The 23,904-nt window shown below is 37.4% G+C and overlaps 1 long non-coding RNA gene across 1 annotated transcript; it reads right to left on the bottom strand.

Annotated features, from left to right (window-relative positions):
* Positions 1-2,649: 2,649 nt before the first annotated feature.
* On the bottom strand, positions 2,650-11,829 carry LOC138404790 (uncharacterized). The gene is made up of 3 exons (XR_011238583.1): positions 11,585-11,829; positions 9,087-9,297; positions 2,650-2,811 (listed from the first exon to the last, which is right to left on the bottom strand). It is a non-coding gene; the product is annotated as an uncharacterized lncRNA (long non-coding RNA).
* Positions 11,830-23,904: the final 12,075 nt, after the last annotated feature.

Raw genomic sequence — 23,904 nt, 5'->3', positions numbered from 1 at the left:
CGAGTAATATCATTATAAGACTTAATAACATTATTATTATATTTTTGACGACTTCTCTGACATGCTCGTCTCATAATTTATGCAGGTTTACGATTAAGTAGGTATGTATAAATTTATAGGTAGGTACCTATTCCTATAGTACGCCGTACGCGACAGGTCACGAATCACGATGCCAATCAACCAATACTTGGTACAAATATATAGTTTACATCCTGGAGACGGACATAGACTACTTTTTATCCCGATAAATCAATGAGTTTCCACAGGATTTTTGAAACCTAAATTCATGCGGATAAAGTCACGGGCATCATCTAGTTTTGTTTAGCTCTTCCTGTTAGTATGTGTGTAGACGGTCAACGACCTTACCAATAGAATACGATTAAACCAAAATTTTAAAGTCAAAAATAGTCTGAGATCAGTCGATATTGAACTTGACTCGACTGATAATAGGCGAAACACGTTTTCGACTTCCTCACTCTACGGAGGCGAGGCCTCGCCTCCGTAGAGGGTACTATCCATAAAGCTTCATCCACACTTGCGCCAACACAACTATTAAACCTGACTACTCAATTTAGAATATGCATGCCTACGAAGACAATTAATATCAGGTAAACTACTTATTAGGTACTCGTCAGATTAATACCGGGGATCATTGATTAAATGTGATCTCAAAATAATGTAGGTGTAATTATGATGTATGTTTGTATACCTATTATGCAAATGCATAAAATGCTATTATCATAGCGTTATTGCATGTTTCCTTATTTTAGTAGGTACTTTTTCATGAGTGCATACTTATTTCTTACCTAGTCCACAATCGGAAAAAGTCCGTGGCCAATTAAATGCTGTTCTAAATAAAAACCCACGTAAGTAAACGCATTTATCAACGACACCGGCTAAACTTAGGGCTAAACTCTTTCTGACTCTAAAGTGTTACGTCAGTTGACGTAGAGAAATCATTTTCAGCCTACCAATCAATTCAAATCAATCTAAGCGATCACGATTACAATCGCATATATACACCAGACGCATATTATAATATATTATTACATCGGTGTATCACATTTTTAACCGACTTCAAAAAAGGAGGAGGTTCTCAATTCGTCGGAATCTTTTTTTTTTACATTCTAACTCCTAACTTACTGATCATCGGTATGATCGTGATCGCCATTATGACCTGATGTGAACTCAGCGTAAGGTGTATAAACACGGAATGCACCTTGCGCAATCCCAGCCGGGATCGGTACACGAGGATGACATAAAAAGAAATATTTTATTGCCGAGACACGCAATACTGTACTGGGATATAGGCGGAGAGTTTGTCATGATTACCAGTAGGTAGGTAGGTACTTAGTACTTTTTTTTTTAAAGAATATTAGCCATGTTAAATGACTAATATTCCCCTTTCCTCTCCAATTAAGCGTCAGGCTTGTGCTAGGAGTAGGTACGACAATAGTGCAACGGCGCGGTTTGAACCGTCGACCTTTCGGTTTTCAGTCCACTTCTATACCGGTTGAGCTATTGAGGCTCTGAAAGTTACATACCTACATGCATTTGTGAAACACGGATATAGGTTTGAGATCCACGGATATCGTCTGTTGAAGAAAAATTAAGGAACTAATGAAACGTTTTCAAAATATTAAACTGTTTTGACATTTTGAGTAAAAGTACGCGACTGGTCGAGATGGCAATCAGGGTATGAGGCGGGGGGGGGGGGGGGGGGGGGGGGGTTTAGGGGACGACGCTGGGCGCCCCGCACACCGGCACGTCAGACACGCTATCCCGCATCGGGTTAGCGCAGGGGCTGTGCGGGTGTGTAGGGCGTCGCCCCGCCTTATACCCCGATTGACATCTCGATCTGTCGCGAATTTAACTTTGGTAATGATTGAGTTGAGGAACAAAGTTTATTAGAATGTTATAGTTTAGTTAGCATAAGGTTCATTATGAGTATTTTTATTTCTTTTAAAAAACCGGCCAAGTGCGAATCGGACTCGCGCACGAAGGGCTCCGTACTAAAACGAGCAAAACAAATCACGTTTGTTGTATGGGAGCCCTGTATACTGTTTTTTAGTAAGTATTTGTTGTTTTTGGACGGACGGACGGACGGACCGACGGACGGACAGACGGACGGACGGATGGATAGACAGACAGACAACGAAGTGTTCCTTTGATGTATAAGGGTTCCTTTTTTCCTTTTGAGGTACGGGAAAAAGTAGTGACTCTTAGGTACCTACCTACTTAAAACTTTGGCCTCAGTCCTAAACTAATTCCTTAGTAACTAAGTATATATAGGTACTATCTACGCTTGTCATGCACATCACATAATAGGAGTGTCTAATAATAATTATTTATACTCTAGTAATTATTGAAACTCTACATGCATCTAAGGATGCTATAAGTCTGTTTGAATTCATAAGCCTTATTTCTTGAAGACAGCAAACTTTTATTTTGTTTTTCCTTTCACTTTTTTTAGTATTGGTGTTATGTCGTTAGGTTAAGATTTTCTTGTTTTGATTGTATGTATTAGATTATAATGGGGCTGACATGTATATAAATAAAAAAGCCCCTAAATAAATAAAGAAAAAAAACATGCACCGTCTGCACTATAATTGCAAGAAAATGCCTTATAATCTAAACTATCGAAGGGAATGTGCGCTTCTAAATCGAGTAACCTCGTGTTTCAAAGCAAGCTCTTTGTAAACGGCTAAAGTGGTATTGTAGGAAAATAAGAGACGACGCAGGACTTGCGAAGGTCACACCGCCCACGTAACCAGCGACGAGCGGACAGGGACTGTGCGAGGCATGTACACACTGAAAATAATAATTATTACATTATTATTAACCTCAAAAATATTTATCATCATCATTCAACCCATCACAGGCTCACTACAGAACGCGGGTCTCCTCTCAGAATGAGAAGGGTTTTTGGCCATAGTCTACCACGCTGGCCATGTGCGGATTGGTAGACTTCACACACCTTTGAGAACATTATGGAGAACTCTCAGGCATGCAGGTTTTCTCACGATGTTTCCTTCACCGTTAAAGCAAATGATATTTAATTAATTAAAACGCACATAACTCCGAAAAGTTAGAGGTGCGTGCCCGGGATCGAACCCCCGACCTCCAATTAGAAGGCGGACGTCCTAACCACTAGGCTATCACAGCTTATATATATCAAAACTATTAATAGTGATAATCTGTTTATATTAAACACACGGACCAGCACCCATAACGCAGAATTATAACGTCATTAATACGATGATAGCACTAGGCATCTGACTGCAGTTTCTTAATTTTTAATTTATTTTATTTATACTTACTTAGTCGGTTACGGTTTATTTATTACAAATTAACAATTTTGACCATCAGTAATATATTACCTACTAGCTGATGCCCGCGACTTCGTACGCGTGGAATTAGGTTTTTAAAAATCCCGTGGGAACTAATTGATTTTCCGGGATAAAAAGTAGCCTATGTCACTCTCCAAGTTTTTATCTATACCCATGCAAAAAATCACGTCCATCGGTTGCACCGTTGCGACGTGATTGAAGAACAAACCAATAAACCAACAAACAAACACACTTTCGCATTTATAATAATATATAATAATATAATAAGGGTACTGATTCTGAATAAAAAATATGACTTTGACTTTAATTTTTTTTTCTATTTTTCCATAGTCGGACTACAGCTTTTTAAACTTTTATACTTAGTGACGAAACTGCTACGGAATGCAAGTTTTTACAGTGTTTAACCCACAACCGTCTAGATATACCTACTCAAGGAAATTGAAAGCCGCTTTAGTGTGTGTAAGGCCTTATGATGATAGTCAAGAGATGAGGTGATATAACCTTTGTCATAAGAACGACATTGTATAGTACCTATACTTACATAAATACATCTATATATATAAAATTCTAAGTCCTGACTGACTGACTGACTGACATATATATCAACGCACAGCCTAAACCACTGGTCCTAGAGACATGAAATTTTGAGGGTGTATTCTTTGTAAAGACTAGGTATCCAATAAGAAAGGATTTTTTGAAATTCCACCCCTAAGTGGGTTAAATGGGGGATGGAAGTTTGTATGAAAGTCCGTCATTTTTGAAGTTACATTGATAAAAATTGGCATTTAAGCTTTCGGTTAAAAATAAAAAATACGTATTTCATGATTTTTGGAAATTCTACTACCAAGGGGGTTAAAAAGGGGACGAAAGTTTGTATGAAAGTCCGCCATTTTTCAAGTTATGTTTTCGATCACAAATGAAGAAATACGTGTTTCAGGATTTTTGGAAATTCAACCCCCACCTCAATTTTCTAAATTCCACCCGAGCGACGCCGGGGCGGGTCCGCTAGTGTAATATAATGAGGGTAGGTACCTACATTACGCTTTACTATTAAGAATGCCTTTTTAGGGCTCCATACCTCAAAAGAAAAAAAGGAACCCATATGGGATCACTTTGTTGTCCGTCTATCTGCCTGTCTGTCCGTCGCGTCTGTCAAGAAAGCCTCAGTATAGGGTACTTCCCGTTGACCTAGAATCATGAAATTTGGCCCTTAAACCCCGCGCTTCACTCAGGATTCTATAGTTGCAACACGCTAGACGCTACGCTTGGGAGTTACTCCGACATCCCTCGTTATGTTACGCTTGGGATTTATCCCGGCGCCCGTGACGTGAGACATCACACTACCGGTCACTACCCCCATGTTGAATAATCTACTATTATTCACTCTAATCAAACATGCCATCATCCGCTCTACGGCTCTTACTCTTTTACCCTATTACACAATCAAAAAATGCGCCAAACCATCAAGTGACGATCCGTACCTCATAACTTTAGTTACAGCATAAGACAAACCTAAAAAAACATTGACAAAATAAAGTATAGTACGCGACAGATAGAGATGGCAATCGGGGCATGAGGCGGGACGACGACCCGCACACCCGCACGTCACCCGCGCTTGGCCACACGGTTAGCGCGGGGGATGTGTGGGTGTGCGGGGCGTTCCCTCCCCGATTGCCATCTTGAGCTGTCGCGTGCGGCGTGCCTACTACCTATCTACCTAGATCAAAATAAAACGACTTTATGTATGTATTTAAAAAAGAAACCTTAACACTTCCACATGACAATCATAACGCTGCCAGAAAAGACCATTAGGTACGTATTCCGAGTCCGACAAAAGAAGTTCAATTCAATCCATAATAGTTTGCTTGATCTGTAACCTACTTACTTCTAAAAATACTATTTCGAAGTGTCGAACCTTCTCAATTATTCCACAGCCTGAATACTTGAAACTTGTAATTTTTTCTTTAGACGTAGACTTTAGACCACAATAAAGGTGAATTTTGCGCGAAATCTTTGCGAACCGGTATAAAGCGCGGGAGCTTCAATGTCAACTACGCGTTCATTCAGTGTTGATGCCAGAGGTAGTGCCGTTGCATTCCTAATAAAAAAATATCCAATATTAACAAAGTACTCCGTCATACTTATACGCTCAGATGATTTTGTTTGTGTGGACTGTGGACTTAGGTTTTAGAAGCGAAGCTTCTCGACAGATGTTTGGGATGGGTACATATCCAAAGACATGTACAGGACGTAAGTCACAAAAAATTTAACGATTGATTGATTGACGCATTGATGAAACGCATGTTATTGGTTAGGCAGCGCGATGCGTATTGTTACCCATATTATGAGTAGGGATCTATTGTATTACGAGTAGAAGTTTCATTTGACTAGGTCTCCCACGACACAAAAAGCTTTTTAAATAACTTTATATAAGTAAGTATTTCTTTATTTTCCGGCATGCATAATAAGTATAGGTATCCTAGGTCCTTTTTCAGGTAACCTTTGTGCACAATACATATCTAATAATTATACATAATAATTTGTGCATAATTTTATTCTTAGGTACTCTGTGTTTGGGTAAAAGATACTTCAAAAAGTGACAAACAGACATACCTAGCTTAGTATGCCTCCAATCATCGTCGAATCTTATTTACATTAGATACCCTACCGAATCTATGAATTCTCTGATCAATTAAATGAAAATACATACTTTTACATTCGTTCGTATTATCGTTACTAGGTAAAGCCTTCGAGAAACAGCAGTTTACGGCAATCGCGCCTGGCTACCTACCCAAGTAGAACTAAAGCATCACAATAATATTATTATGTACAATTAATATGTTGTAAATATAAAGGGGGTTATAGTTTGCTAATTTTTTAATTGAAAATATTACGATAAAACTTAAAGCTAGGCCTTATCTAATTACTATACGAATCATGACCGCGTGGAATGGTGCCATGAATTCTGGCTATATTTCCGTCCTTCTGTCCGTTTTAGTTACCTTGGTATCTTTGGACAGGTTAATTAATAATAATTTAAACATTCAATAAAGCCCCATTACTCTGAACATAAATCAAACTAACACCGTCGTGTAACTAACTATTGTCATTATTACATCGCATTAGTATTGTTATTGCGTTCATAATAAGCAAACATTCATAGGAGAGCACGCATTAATGTGATCTGCGATCTGGCACATGTGCGATACGTCGGAGCTCTTAATTGCCGTATTTATAAGATACTGTCCTCAATAACTGGCCGACGCCTCGCCACCCCTAAGGATGCTCATTTCCTTGTAGTTGATTACGGCTTACGGACTAAAAAAGTACAATCATAGTGTTCTCCGGCGCGGAACGCACTGTCCTCATTTGAATACAAACGCAATGCGCGTGCGCACACACCCTTAACCGAACACAGCAACAACTGATCCAAATAAATTGAGACTCTATCATTAAGAATTTTAGATAGAGACTCGCCTGAAACCTTGGAATACGTGCCCTCTTTTCAAAGTCATAAGAAGAGGGATTCTCGCACGCTAGAACGGGAGGGAGCTATGCCCGAGGAGGACGGAGGACGTTAAGGGCATTCACCCCGTACCCCGTGGGTTGCGACTAGCGGAGCTACAAATGATGTACAAGCACATAGATGCCTTTCTCTATTTAGGTGCGCACGAGTTTCGAAATAGTGGCCGTGGTACTTTTTGTTGGGAGGTGGATCCTGTTTTTGGTTGCGTCAGAGCACGGCGATAAGTTCGGCTATTGCCGCGTCGAGAATGTCTGCCGTGCAGGTGTGTGCCCGAGGTGGTAACCTTTCAAATTGACCACCTCCGCGGTGGCTCTATGGCTATGGATTACGAATGCGGAGATTAAACGCTCATCGCTATGTGACATTTGATTACTAGTAAAGCTATAATAGACGCGTGTAGTTTAGTCAGCGACTTCGACCGCGTTGTTTTAGATTTTATGAAAATCCCCCGGGAACCTTTTAATTTTCCTAAGAGGTAGGTGAGATAGGTAGTCGAGACGTGGACAAAAAAAAAATTACAAATATATAGACAGAATAGCTGATGCCCGCGACTTCGCGGAATGGAATTAGGTTTTTTAAAATGCCTTGGGAACTCTTTGATTTTCCGGGATAAAAAGTAGCCTATTCATCTATACCCATGCAAAAATCACGTCAATCCGTTGCACCGTTGCAACGTGATTGAAGGACAAACCAACAAACAAACACACTTTCGCATTTATAATAAGGGTACCTACTGATACCTACTAACGTAAACTACTAACTAAGGGAGCACCGGATCGACGTGATTTTTTTATGGAGGTAAAGACCTGGAAAGTGACCTGCTTAATTATTACTTATAGGTTACTTTTTAACTCAGACAATCAAAGAGTATCCACGCGATTCTTAAAAATCTATCCACGCAGACCATCGATGTACGCAGACTCATCGCGGACGCAATCAGCTATGCGTAGGTTTTCATAATTTTGTAGCAAGGTATAACTTTAATAATGTAGGTATTAACCTTTTGTTATCTTTTAATATAGCGTAGGTTTGATTGCAAGGGTAGATGGGTAGATGGCAACGACAGGACAATTTCAATTAGGTCACAAAATACGGGTACCAAAGGAGTTAATTGGCTTTTCATGTAGGTAGTTTTCCATCGTATCGATCCTCGATATCTGTGATGCAACACAGTTGCTGGCCCTTAATAGCTTTAGATAGGAGTCATTTTGGGATAACAGGTTTATCCTGGGGTGGGTGGATGCCTCCCCGATACCACGTCGATAATGCCCGCATAGTGCGATCACTTTGAGAGGGTTGTTACGCCCCGAAATAGATTAGTTATCGGGCAATGTGGCAATATGCTAATGTAATTGTACACCAACTTGTTATTATGCATGATGTGTAGGTACTAGGTATAACTAGTACAAGACACTGTTAGTTTGAGACTCAAAAGATTGATCTGATTGATCGTCTGATGATTAGATAAGCGTGGTCACCCTTGAGCACCTGTCGGACAAGACAAGCCGCTGAGAAGTACTTTCACACTTTTAAGGGAATTATTGATTCATTAACATTCGGCTCTTTACGCACTGCAATCGATCTGAATCTAAAAATGCTCGATCAGAAGTAGCCGTAGTAAGTACATATTTTTTGTATGAGGAATTTCGCATTCGATCCTGATTTCGTTTTCCGAAACCGAGAAATTCAATTTGATCCGTCGTGATTTCAGTCACATCCGAACTCTCGAGCTACAATACCCAAGCAAAATCCGTCGAAAAGAACGCAGTGCAAATCGACATCCAGATTGGATAGAAGTTTTCTAGTTCTCGGATTCGGATCGGATGCAGTGCATAAAGAACCTTCTTGAGTTAAATAATATGTGGAGAGTTTGCTCTATGTCTTATTAGTAGTCTTATATATTCTGTGGTCTTAGTAAGGTCTTGTCTAAGAAAAATACGTTTGTATATATGATAAACAAAGAAGCATATTCGGGAAGATCAAGATCAATAAAAGGATCTGTTAGGGTCATCTATTTCCATTAGATTAATTATTCTTTTCTTTAAGTGTATACCATTATCACATTAGTTATGAATATACACACAGTTAATTTTATACTCCGATTTTATCCAATTTTCACGCTGTCAGTTAAAAACTGAGAGGAGCTAAGTATGCTTTTGGACAAATTCCAGGTGTTCTAAACACGTAGGCCGCAAATTTTTTCTATTTACCTCTCCAAAGTCACGTAGCAAGGGAATGCACGAAAGATTGCTCGTCGTCGCGTCTTCGCCGTTGTGCAGTGCTCAGACAAGCCGTCAAGCGCGTACGAGCACGAAGAAAACAACATTGTAGGTACTTTTAATACTTAGTTTTTTTTGTTGCAATAAATAATGCACGGCCGATGAAGTAAATAAATTGTGAAAATTCGCTTGTCACCAAAACCTGTAACAAAATTATCTACTCATTGGTATTTAAATACTTTTCAATTGATAACCTGCTTTAAGCTTAATGAATTTCAATGAATTAGGTATGCAGGTAGGTTTTATTTATGTACATTTAAATTTATATTTATATTGGTACTAGTTTAAAATAAAGAAAACAATGAAATCTCTTTCTTTCGAAGTGGGTACCTATAGTACGCGACAGGTTGAGATCGCAATCGGGGTGTGTACGGGGCGCACACCCGCACTGCCCCTGGTGCAATTTAACTTAAATTCGTTATCCAGGCAGCCATGTGGCTACGTCACAGATTTCATCTATTGATCCATGTTTATATTTAGCGCGTTCTATCCTAGCTTTTCATTAATTTACGGCCCAGACAGAGATTGATTTAACTGTTTCTGTTTACAAAGGGCCTGTTTAAATCTATTCTAACAATACCTAGGTAGCTATCTCTGTAAATTCTGTGATAATTCAAAATATTTAAAAACATTATTTTCAAGATCAGGCTCTCCTTGAAAGGTTACTTTTGATCTCAGAATTATTCAGGACAGACTACATAGATACTGGCAAGGGGCTTACGCACCTTTTGACACCTATGAGCGTGCTTCAAAAAATGGCGTGCCGTTACGAGGGTTGGTTGCATGTTAGAAAGTTTTTCGTTACGATGTGAGATTGCACTTTGCAGTGAAGCGCAAAATCGATAAACAATAAAATATAAAAACTAGACGTGGTTAAAAATGGAATAGGTGATTGCTTGATGGTTTCAACAAAAGCAATCGAAAAGTGTCTTGTTAAACTTTTAGTTCTTTGTTAGTAATTTTGTCCGAGTATCGACATAAATTCTATATTCCCGTTCAACATAATGTGACTTTAGATCTTTTATGCATCATAATTTGTAGCGAGCTGTAACTGTAACATAAACTATTGACGTAAAGGTAATATTACTTTACAAGAGAAAGCTAACTGTTCCGTCCGTGATTACTGTTACTTATTGTTGTAGCATTTTTATTACTAGCATTTTCATCTTAATAAGGAGGTAATTATTTTATAATCGTTCCAAAGCCTTTAATAACTTCCACATTGTTCTCGTTTCTGATTTTTCTAAGCTAAGGATTACCTTCGCTTACAACTGAATACTTACCTTGAGAAAATGATAACGGTATAGAAGGTATAGAGGTAAAATTCAACAAACAGAAAGACAACTTGGCGCAGGTACAACTTGGTGTACTATTAAGTTTAGTATAGTCTAATTTTAAGAAAATCTTAAAGATAGCTTGCATTCTGGAGACGGCCATACGCTACTTTTTTAGATAGTTTTTAGATTTGTCCTGCGTAGCATTCTTTTTAGAAAATTCCCGCGGTTTTTGATGATAGCCGACTTTTAGTTAAAGAAAGGAAATCTAGTAAAACTATATTTTACATCAATTGAACCGTAATAAACCCAGGCATATAAAAAAATATGTACCACCGATAAAGATACGGTACTATTAGTACTTACACCGACCTGCCTAATAATCTTAGGTATATATATAGCACCACCACTAAACATACCTATGCCTAAGATTTTACATTATAAATACTTACTTACTTAATATTTTTCTATATTCTATGGCTACCGAGTGGAACGCCCTCTCGTCCTGTACGATTTCTAACCCTCGCCTTGTTACTTTTGCGATAAAAACTTTGAAGGATCTTACAATAGGTTCGATGTTATAGATTACAGCCATCCACAACTTTCCATCACGCATTATTGTGGTCAAGAGATAGATCTATCGCTAAAAAACTTAGAATGTGTAAAATAAAGTACTTGTGTAAATAAATATATAACATGTTTGATGTTTATCTAGCCTGAGACTTCATCCGCGTAATTTTTTTGTCTTTTTTCATAATAATATCATGAATTTTTCGATGGGACTAAGATAAGGTACGTTTCTCGGATAAAAAGGAGCTTCAGGAATCAGTATGCAAATTTTCTTCATGCCAGTTGTTTATATGATATGCCAGTTGTAACAATAAATATACCTACTTATTTATCATAACTAGGTACGTTCACTACGTGCGTCTCCGGGATGCGAGATATTTTTGTACCCTTCAAGAGTAATTGAGACGTGAAAAGGTAACAGGCAGATAGACACACACTTTAGGATGTATAATATTATATGGATGGTATCTAAGTAGATATGGCATAGCAGGATGGATACCTAATATGGAAATGTATATAAGTTTTAATTCAGACCAGACTTCAGTCATCAACATGATGAAAGTATGGTTTATAAGATATACTTACCTAATTGGGAGTTCGGACTTCGGACCTTAAGCCAAAATTTCAAAGAGTCCAAAATAAGAAAAACAAGGAGGGATAAAACGACGCAGCCGGTCATCCCCCTTCGATTCGGACGAGAGTAAAAAGTACAAAACATGCCACCCGCCGTTCCCAGGCGTGCGTCCCCTTCCCTCTGAGGGCAGACTCTCGTGGGAGATTTCTTCACGATTTCGATTTTTTTGTAACGATGCAATAAGCAATTAGAAGCGTTCATGTTGCTACCTAGGTATCAGCGTACTGTTTGATGCGAGCACAGAATTATCTACATTTAATTCTGTGATAAAGACTCTAAATCTCTACTACGCATAATTCAATGCTACAATACAACGATTGTATTAAGGACTTAGATAATCGATATACCGAGGTACATATAGGCTAATCGGTATAGTGATAAACGGGTAACCAATATCTTAGGGCTTAAGTCAATAGTCGCGATTATTAGCTAAGCCGCTACCAAAAAGATCGTTGAAAAGTTTGGTCAAAATTTTATTTGACCACCATCGTACAGTTTCGTGTTTGTGTAAATTTTTAGTGGCCTAATTAACACAGAAATAGAAATAAAGGTACCTATCGGCCTATATACCTAAGCCAGTGATAACTAATACTTTAGGGCTTACATCATAGACATAGAGCCGGAAGAGGTCATCGAAAAGTATGGTCATAATTGACCACAATTAAATAAACCTTTGGTACAGTTTGTTTGTGTATATTTTTAATTGGAATATTTAGGTGGGTAGCTAATAATTTCATTCTTCGCGGGCACTAGACCGAATCAGCAATATGAATGAACGCGCTCCCCATGTCGCTGGTATTGTCACGTGACGTTCCGTGACTCGCTTTGTGACGTTCACTCACTGCTGCAAAGTTACTGGAAACGGCAAGATCGAGCGGTGGAAGTTGGAACCTCTGAATATACATGAATCAAATCAAATCAAAACAAATGGTTTATTCAAAATCTTTACATAGTATAAAATAAAGTCGCTTCGCGCGTCTGTATGTATGTATGAACGCGTAGTTCTTTTAAACTACGCAACGGATTTTAATGCGGTTTTCACCAATAAATAGAGTGATTCAAGAGGAAGGTTTATAGCTATAGTTTAATTCGCAAAAATTAGAGATCTCTAGAGAAATCGAAATAATGTGAATTAGGTCGGAAAAAAATCCTCGCATTTGTAAGATGATATAGTGGTGATAATCAATTATTATTAAGACGTAGGTACTTAAAAACTAAAGCTACGAGGGTTCCAAACGCACCCAGGTCTGAGAAGAGCCCAAAACAAACTCAGCCGGGTATTCTTTTTATTATCACCACTTTACAAGATCACTTAAACTTATGAGAACTATCACAAAGCCATTAAGCAACTCATTCCCAAGCTTTCTTATCATATTAATTTTTTAGGGTTTATTTTAGGGGTTTTTTAGGGTTACCCAAAGGATAAAAATGGTTGCTGTCTGTGCGTCTATCTGTCTGCGCGTCACAGGTCTCTAGCTCGTAGCTAACTATATGAGTTACAAACCTGAAGTTTTGGTATATGGTGTAGGACATTGACGCAAAACCAAATAAGTAATATTGAATTATTAAAAAATCAATTCAATTATTTTTTAGGGAGGGCTTCCATACAACAAATACTGAAAACAAAGATTTATAAAATAAGTAGTTTGTAAGCTGTGACCAAAACAAACGAACATTTTTTGGGGGGTTTCTTTCAAGGTTTATTGCGATGTTCTAGCTCTGAAAAGAAATATTTCATACCCCCAAAACATGATGTTCATAATTATGTACAGAATCCTAAAAGAGCGAGGCCCGACTGGCACTTGACTGGTTTTCCTTTTTTCTAGTGTTTGCCGACTTTAAAATTTAATTAAAAAGACAAATTTATTATTATTATGGTACCTACTTATCGGCTAATATTATCCTCCATTTCATGAGCTATGCGAAAAAAGTATTACGTAAGTTTGACAGAGCCGAAACTCTTGCGGTCACATCCAGTAGCGCTAACTCTGAGTGGTGAAACCACGAGCACTTGTCGTTTGACACCGCGAGCAGCGATAAGCGACGAGGGGCGCTTCAGTTACAGGTTATTACTCTAGCCCGGTGTGGGGGAGTCGCTTTATTTCCATATCGATAACAAATAGGTACTTATCTACTATTATTATTTACTAGCTGATCCGCCCCGGCTTCGCTCGGGTGGAGTTTAGAAAATTGAGGGGGAGGTTGGATTAAATTTTTCTCTCCGTAAGAACCATCCTCGTACTTCAAGGAATACCTATTATAAAAAACCGGCCAAGTGCGAGTCAGGCTCGCGCATTGAGGGTTCCGTACTACAGTCGTATTTTTTCGACATTTTGCACGATAATTCAAAAAGTATGATGCATAAAAATAAATAAAAATCTGTTTTAGAATGTACAGGTGAAGACCTTTCATATGATACCCCACTTGATATAGTCACTCACTGCGAAAGTTGAAAATACTAATTATTAGTTCATGACCACAATTTTTTTTTTGTGTGATCTAACCCTTAATTCACGGTTTTCAGATTTTTCCCCAAATGTCAGCTATAAAATCTACCTACCTGCCTTTCATGATTCTAGGTCAACGGGAAGTACCCTGTAGGTTTCTTGACAGACAGACAGACAACTAAGTGATCCTATAAGGGATCCGTTTTTCCTTTTGAGGTACGGAACCCTAAAAAAGAATTAGTGAAATCGGTTCAGCTGTTCTCGAGATTTGCGATGAGCAACACATTTAGTGATTCATTTTTATATTATAGATTACAGTTTTATTATAAGTATAGATAAGCCGCTTGGCTAGAAGAAGTTGTGTTCAAAATTCAAATCCGATCAAATTCGAGCATGAATCTGTAAAATTCGGGTTATGTAACACCGGAGCTTACAGCGGCACTCAGAGTCGCTAAGACAGATTTATGTGAGAGATATAGCTCTGTCCCGTTTTAACTAAACTTAAGTAACGATTAAGCGTCTCTGAGTACAGCTGTGAGTCTGTTGAGAGATATAGCTCGTATTAAAACGTCTCGTTTTAACTAAACTTAAGTATCGATTAAGCGTCCCTGAGTACGACTGTGAGTCTGTTAAACTGTCGAAATTTCAAGGACTTGATGATTGAATAGTACTTGACAGATTAACGCCAACGTACATACCAATACTTCAATGGATAGATTGATTTATAGTTAACTTGAAAAAAAGCACGCATGTTACACCCTTCTGACTAGCGTGAAACTGAAAAAAAAAACCGGCTAAGTGCGAGTCAGGCTCGCGCAATGAGGGTTCCGTACTACAGTCGTATTTTTTCGACATTTTGCAGGATAATTCAAAAACTATGATACATAAAAATAAATAAAAATCTGTTTTAGAATGCACAGGTGGGAAGACCTATCATATTATGATACCCCACTTGATCTTACTTAGAAAATTGAAAATACTAATTATTAGTTCATGACCACAATTTAATTTTTTTTGTATGATGTAACCACAAATTCACGGTTTTCAGATTTTGTCCTCAAATATCAGCTATAAGATCTACCTACCTGCCAAATTTCATGATTCTAGGTCAACGTTAAGTACCCTGTAGGTTTCTTGACAGACAGACAGACAGACATACAACAAAGTGATCCTATAAGGGTTCCGTTTTTCCTTTTGAGGTACGGAACCTTAAAAAAGGTCCCGACTCAGTATAAAGTTATGCCTATTGTGTATTTTTACACACACATTCCTACCTATTTTTAACCGACTTCAAAAAAAGGAGGAGGTTCTCAATTCGTCGGAATCTTTTTTTTTTTTTTTTTTTTTTATGTATGTTCCCCGATTACTCGAAAACGCCTAGACCTATTTTGAAAATTCTTTTTTTGTTTGAAAGGGTATACTTCAAAGTTGGTCCCATTTCAATTTGGTGAAGATCTGATGAACATCTTCGAAGATAGATACTGGAACTCCTCAACGGATGAGAGTAAATTGCTCGCGATCAGTGTAATAGCTTAGTAAACACTAGACTTTTAACCAGTCATAGCATAATTCCATGGGGCCACTAAAAATTGTGAAATAAAATTTTTTTACAAAAAAAATAAAAACCGACTTCGTTACACAAACACTAAAAATTGAAAAATAATTTAATTTATTACCGAATATATTATGTATACAAGAGTTAATATAGTTCCATAATAATAATTTTTAGGGTTGGTGCCAATGAGGTGCCACTGTGGAGTCCCATAAAAATATGAAGTCTAGACGATTCGCGCAGCTAAAGCTAATTGGCACCGGCACCAAAAAGTATTATTATGGAACTATATTAACTCTTGTATACATAATATATTCGGTAATAAATTAAATTATTTTTCAATTTTTAGTGTTTGTGTAACGAAGTCGGTTTTTATTTTTTTTGTAAATTTTTTTTATCATATTACATAAGTAAATTCTGGACTCAATCTAGGCCATTGACACATTTTAGGCCATTTTGCTGGAAAATGAGTTTAGATTTTTATTATTTAATAATTACTTGAAGATGGAAACAAATAAACTATTAATAAACTTAAATCTAAAAAAAAAGAAAACAATATTAAATTAAAACTAAAATAAATTAAATTAAATCTAAAACCTCATCGAGACCACCGCAGCGAGGCAGATAAGTAAATTAACAATAATATATTGTTTGCATTGTTGTTATATACAATTATGCACATTAATTAATAAATTTTTTTTTTTTTTTTTTTTATATCTATTAATAATAATTTCATTAATATTTTTTTTTTAATACAATAAAACTTAAGGCTAGCCTTATCTAATTACTATATAAATCATGACCGCGTGGAATGGTGCCAAGAATACTGGCTGCATTTCCGCGCTGGACAGCCAGGCTGATCCGCTGCGCAAAAAATGAGCCAGCCCTTCTGTCACCAGTTGAGGCTATTAATCGCGGTGAAATGTCTCGTAAAAAATTTTTAGCACTAAGACTCCATGGCCCCAGGGTCTCCACGGCAAACGGCACAAAAATGTAACTCTCTATAAGAGAGGCATACTTGCGCCGCTTGCCGTTTTCAGCTGTTTCTGCTGCGGCTCCCGGTCTTGATGCTGTCTTCCTGATATGACACGGGGCCAATGTGTCAACGCAAGTTGCGTCCCACATTAGCGCCCGTCCCCGTTCCCAGGGAACCAGCGTCAATCCATCAGGTCTCTTGCCATCATCCCGACTAATCCCTGCCGGCTCAATGAGCGCAGGAATATTTATGGTGGCAAGAGCTCTTTTAATTGTATCGTTAAGAGAGCCATGCCTAAACAGCCTACCGGAGCTCCTTTGGCAAGAGAGTCCGTGGATTCCAAATTTATCAACCTCTTTTCCACACGGACATCTGTGCTGATGGCACAGTGGTGTTCCCAATCTGAGACCTAGAGCCACACGAAAACTTTCGTTATCTAAAAGTGTGCCGAGATTTTTTGATGGCAAGGCATGCAGCCAATACCCAGATTCCTTTTCGGATAATGCTAGAAGCCTGGCACGATCTCTGTCACTTGTAAGATTTTGAACCAAATTCGTATGTGTCAGTTGAACCAATGGCAAATCCCAAAGTTTTTGTGTAGTACGTTCCTTCGGGATGTCGACATTGGGACATCTGACCTTCCAACTCTCTAGGGCCTCTGCGGCATAGGTCAATGATGAATTGGATTTGAGAATTTGAGAGCTAAGCTCTTTTATACTATGCACAGAGGACAGAAAAGCCGGAAGAGCTACACTGGAAATTTTCCTCACGCCGATGCCACCGTACTTGACCGGTAAAGTTGCTTGGTTCCAGGAGTGCTCATCAAAAGTTAAATTTAGAATTTGTTCTAGTGTACTTTTAAGGGTGGCATCCATGTTATCGAGTAGTCCATGAAATTTCCAAATTGGGCTCGCGCGGAGAATGTAAATTAATTTAGGTACAAAAAGGCAATATTTTAGGATCGAAAATGCAATGTGAGAATTTAGAGTGCCCAATTTGTCGGTATTAGCCGAAAATGTTCTGACTTTTTGATCCAAGAGTGGTTGTATGGATTCATTATAAAGAGGAGCACCGAGAAGGCAAAGTGAACGTTTATCAAGTATTTTAATATTAGGTGAAATTTCATTGAATAATTCAGAGGCCAATAGAATTCTTTCTTGCGACAGTTTTTCTGTAAAAAACAATTCGCATTTCGAAAAATTAAGTTCTAAACCAATTTTCCCAAACTGTTGCTTAATATGATTAAGATCTTTTAGAACGTCATCCACGTTGCCCCCAATGGTTCCATCATCAAGATACCATATGTTAAATTTAGATGTTAAATTTGAGATATGGTTATGGATCCCTAAGCTGAACAGGGCCGGACCTAAAGGATCCCCCTGCTGAACGCCTACAGAAGACTTAATATCGCTATCTCCAAAGAATAATTTAGAAGCAGAGCTGTAACATTGCCAAACATATGGGTAAATTTCAGGAAGTTGCGTTGAGACTTCTGTCAGCAAAGTTGCCCTGTCCAAAGAATTAAAAGCATTCTTTACATCTACTTTCAGCAGTACCTCAACCTCGCCATTCGTTAAGAAAGTACGAGCCGAATGAACTGCTGCTTCACAACCTCCTTTACTGCCGAATCCAACTTGAATAGGTTGGAATTTATCCTTTAGGGTAGAGACTATGTGACTACACGCTAATTTTGACGCCAAACGGCGAAAAGTACAGCCAACAGCGATGGGACGGATGCCACCATCTTTCTTATTGAAAGCACAAAGCCTCGCGCCATAAAGGAATGGTAGAAAGGATGAATTTACCTCGCCAGATAACATGAAATTACATAGTCTGGTAATGTCGCTCAGTAGCGCCTTGCCGGCGTCCCCAGCAGTAACTCCCACAAGATCCTTAAGATGTTGTGGCGTTATGCCGTCCATGCCACCAGCAGAGCCACTAGAAAACGACATTATCGCAGCGTAAGTTTCTTCATCCTTTATCTGTAAATAAGAAGTGTTAGAAGGTGGATCTGGCAGCACAGAATCGGTATTTGGTAAGGGATGCTTGTCACGTAAGGCTTCCAGCGTTATATCATTGAATGGAGCCAGTGTATCACTAGAAAACAAAATGCGGGCGGCGTTTTTAAGATCCCCATCCATAACCTTGTTTTCCACAATTTTCTTCAAATTGTAATTTTGTGTTCGAAATGAGCAGTCAGGGATTGGAAAAACGCGATCAGCCAAACTATTTTTTTTAATTTTGTACATAGCGACCCGATTTCTGACTTATTAACATAGAAATGTCTATATGCAAAAAAAAAGAGGTTTTGCCAATCTAAAAGTGAATTTGATAGCACATTTTGGATTGTATGTGATAAGGATCTAGCTAACGATATCCTAGCTCCTCGCGGAATGCGTTTTATTAATGGAATATTTTGACTGTATTTGGATAATAAAATTTCAAATGGTACCTGGTTATCGCTTCCTGATTGGGTTTGATCGCACATCAAATTTGGGCAAGTAAGAGGCCGTGTAGGCGGTCCGTGACAACGTGCGATGTGAATATTAAGGCCTTTGCGACCCTTAAACTGCCTGCCATCGCTACAGTGGGGGCATTCTAGGTATTCACCTTGAGAAGCACTGGGGTTCATACTTCGAAACACGTAAAAATAAAAACACTAAAACACTACACAATAGCGTCTATAAGCGCGCGGAGCCCCGACAGCGGCAACCAGGAGGCCTGCAGAGCAGGCGCTGCCCGTTGAGGCCCCTGAAACAAAAAGTGCTGTTAGTATCGCAATAATAAATTCATTATATAAATAATAATATAAATAATAAATTCATTATAAATCATCATTAATAAATTGATGGTAAGCTAACAGTAAATTTCAAAAAGTACGAGTATGCATGAACTGAAATTGATTTACTTTCACACCATTAAATCCTATTGAGATGGCAGATTGCATTTTCTTTTACAGACAAATTGATATCGCAATTTCAACCTTATGCATGGGTATATATGGCGTATAATTAATAGATCAGTTGAAATAGAAACATGGTGTCTTTTCTATTGAAATTTCTTTTATTGTATTTCGTTTAATATGAATGGTTGTTTGTATAGGCAATTTAAACACTTTTACATAATAATATCATCCTTCTACTTTGATGAATTTCAGTGAAAGCAATAGGAAAAAAAAAACCGGCCAAGTGCGAATCAGAGTCGCGCACTGAGGGTTCCGTAGTACAATCGTATTTTATCGACATTTTGCACGATAAATCAAAAACTATACTTACTAGATCTCGTTCAAACCAATTTTCGGTGGAAGTTTGCATGGTAATGTACACCATATATATTTTTTTAGTTTTATCATTCTCTTATTTTAGAAGTTACAGGGGGGGGACACACATATTTTACATGTGTCTCTCGCTCAAACTATTCAGTTTAGAAAAAAATGATATTAGAAACCTCAATATTATTTTTGATGACCTATCCAGAACCCCACACATATGGGTTTGATGAAAAAAAATATTTAAGTTTTAGTTCTAAGTATGGGGAACCCCAAAATTTATTGTTTTTTTTTTCTATTTTTGTGTAAAAATCTTAATGCGGTTTACAGAATACATCTACTTACTAAGTTTCAACAGTATAGCTCCTATAGTTTCGGAGAAAAGTGGCTGTGACATACGGACGGACAGACAGACCTACCTAAGATCTAGACCTACCAATAACCTAAATCGACGAAACAGACGAAGTTGGGAGCATCATCTAGCTATATAGGTATAAAAGAAGAAACTGTGACTGACTGACTGACATCAACGTATACTAGTACCTACAGCTCATCCCGCTGGGCCTAGAAAGTGAGAAAAAATATTCGCACGTATGTTCTTTGCAGTCTGCATAGCATAGACCCCCACAACTCACAAGATAAGTTTTTGACAAATTTCAACGGAAATTTCAAAAACCTAAATAAACGCGGATGAAGTAACGGGCATCAGTGCCCTGTTTATCAAACATTACAAGTCTACAAGCTCACAAGTTACAAGTTACAAGAACTTTTTTACAAACTCTTGTAAATTATGTTTATCAAATAATTTCACAAGACTTGTAGGATTTTACAAGACTTGTAGAACTTGTATTTTTAATTTATACCTACACCAACAGGAAGTACCTATACAATACATTATTTTTCATGAATTAAGGTTAGACTTAAAATTTGGAAAAATAGATAGACTTTAAAAATTTTCGCTATTCGAATTACACCGCAAAAAATGGCGAAATCTGAAGCGTAAGTTACAATTATTCTTCAATTAAGTAATTCGTGACAAAAAAGATATTTTATTTGGCGCATTTACTGATAAATTATCTAAAGACCAAAAAATAGCAGAGTGGAAAGAGATACTATTGCTATGTCAGTCGCTTGGACTTGTATCTGCCGAAAAAGATTATGCCAGCATACTCGTATGTACATGAGACACGTTTTGATCAAATTTAAGAAGAGCAACATTTGATAAGTTTAATAAAATTACACCTTTGAATTATTTTATAGTTATTTTACCTATTTACTACTAGGTACTAGATAATTTAATTATTCTTTTATACAATATCATACTTGCATACAACTTGTAAAATAAATTAAGAGTCAACGGAGGCTCTCCAACTTTTTCGTTACAAGTTACAAGCTACAAGCTACAAAGGCATTTTTGATGAACAAAACCACAAATACAAGTGTGAAAAACACTTGTATTACAAGTGATATTACTCGTAGCTTGTAGTTTACAAGTGTAGTTTTGATAAACGCATTCTTGTAAAAATGCACAAATTTACAAGAGAAACGCTTGTAATACAAGACTTGTAACGTTTGATAAACAGGGCACAGGTCGTTATTAATAAACTTAAGACATGCATTAACGTAAAAATTCACAAATGAACAGGTTCACAATAAATTAGCATAAAACAATTATTAGTTCCATACGATACGCCAAGGGGCAAAGAATCAACCCTCTTGAATTATTTATTTATCAAAACGATCTAAAAAACTATCAGTCTATGACCAAAACAAGCGGATGAATAAGTAATTTCATTGATAGAAACAATCCACCCCTATTATTTGCACCCTCGCATTCTATTAAGTGTTAAAGGCATTTTTTCCTTTCATTTATTGTGTAAGCTTTAGTAGTTTAAAAATAGAGTTCTAAATTGTGTGAACATATGTTTTTTTATGACTGTACGTTCGTAATTGGTTTTGTAATGTACTAAATTCAGTTCAATTTGATACGACCGACTTGATACGCCGGTATGCGGGCGGGGTGCACTTTATTTTTATGTTGCTACCCGTTTATTTTGTGAAGGGGTGTGTTTTTAGTTTCAGAGCATTTGACGGGCTTTAATTGATGTGATGGCACATCACACATTGACCATCTAAAACAAATTAAGATAGGTGTTAGTCAGTTCTTCAAACATTTGATTTTCCAGATTACAGAAACAGTATACCTACTTACCTATTTACTTAATCAAAACATTTTAAGAACTAAGTAGGTACAATAACTTTAGGGTGTATTTAATTCAAAGGCCTCAAACATTTTTCGTTATCATTCTAAACTAAATGACCCGACAGACGTTATCTTGTCTAAATTTTTAAAATCTAAATTCAGTCCAGGATTCATTTTGCGTAATTATTCACAAATCTCTCGATTTTTTCCTGATACCTTTTTATGGCTACAATTAAAATATAATAAAATTACGCATAGTTATATAATTACCTATCCATCGTTAGAATCGTGAGTACCTAATGGTATTGAGTTCATACAAAAATCCGATAGAAAAAGCACGTTCAGTTTTTCTCGAATTTGATTTTTTTAAGAAACTTTTTTAATTTTCTTTCCATAAAAACCTAACTCGGACATTCGTATATTTTAAAACAAAAATTGCCATTCGGACCAGCCGTTCTCAAGTGCGCTTATCAACGAACATTATACATATTATCATTTATTTATTTATACAGGGTGTAATCAGAACGCTAGCAAAAACGAAGACAGGTGATAGCACTGATGATTACTGGTATGATACCACAAAAATAACGCGACACAAAATATAAAAATCTTATATTTTGTAAAAGTTCACGATAATTATGATCATCTGACTGACGCTAGAGTTCACACTCGGAGTCAATCCATGTCGTAGGCGGGACATTGAGCCGAGTTTTGCGCGCTATACATTGCGGGTTTGAAATATACTAAATCACAAACTACAAAATGAGGCAAATGGTTATTTGTAACGGTTATTGATATTGGATTGTGTTTAGGTAGTATAACAATAACGCTAAGTTTTTGCTAGCGTTCTGTAGGGCGATTGTCTAAAACCTGCATCAATCATTATTACAATCTCAATTATTGTTCTGATTGGCTGAATTTGTGCGATTCTTGTTGCAACAATGCATTGCGGCCAATAGTGAGCGAGCATTAACCAATCAGAGATGATTGCGATCGTGACATTGTAGCTGTCAAACAACCGCGGTAGGGCCACGGGTTACACCTTGTGTATAGGTAGTTACTTAGATGAAATTTTTAATTTTGTTTAAATAAATAATAATATAACTTACTCGCACTAACTTCTAAACGTGCATAGTACACTTAGGTGGTATAGTTAGTAACACGTCTATACGTAGAAGAAAAATGTTATAAAGCAATAATTTTTTGTAAAACGTTACACTTGTCCGTTACCGCAACGTAAGTAATTTACGATAGAATCATTTAACGTCGTCCGTTGATGTCTGAGGGTGGGTCATGGATCGGTACATTATGCTATACTCGAGTAACTACCCTAAGAAATAGCTAAGTACAAATAATAGACAATCCTAATTTTTTTTTATTGCGAGATAGGCTTCCGCTTGTCGACAATCTAAATATATCAAAGGAAAAGGTGACTGACTGATCTATCAACGCTCAAACTACTAGATGGATCGGGCTGAAACTTGGCATGCAGATAGCTATTATGATGTAGACATTCGCTAAGAAAGGATTTTTGAAAATTCAACCCCCATAAATAGGTGTTTAAAATTTTTGTGTAGTCCACGCGAACGAAGTCGCGAAAATAAGCGAGTGCTTAATAAAACGCAATGGTGAGGTCTACACTCATGTCATTTTGAGTATTGGAAAATGATTCTTGCCTCCTGCAAGTCTTGCGACTATTTGCTATTGCCTTTATTCTTTTTTTGTTTTTATCAGTATCATAAATAGGGTAGTAAACTAATGACTAGCCAAACGATTTAGTGTTCCGGCCTTGTAGAAGCTGTTTAGAGGTATACAACTGCCATAT

The sequence above is a fragment of the Maniola hyperantus genome, chromosome 4 (genome assembly GCF_902806685.2).
Source record: "Maniola hyperantus chromosome 4, iAphHyp1.2, whole genome shotgun sequence".
NCBI classification, from domain to species: domain Eukaryota; kingdom Metazoa; phylum Arthropoda; class Insecta; order Lepidoptera; family Nymphalidae; genus Maniola; species Maniola hyperantus.
The sequence above is the reverse complement of the archived record's forward strand: the minus strand, read 5'-3'. Positions and strand labels throughout refer to the sequence as shown.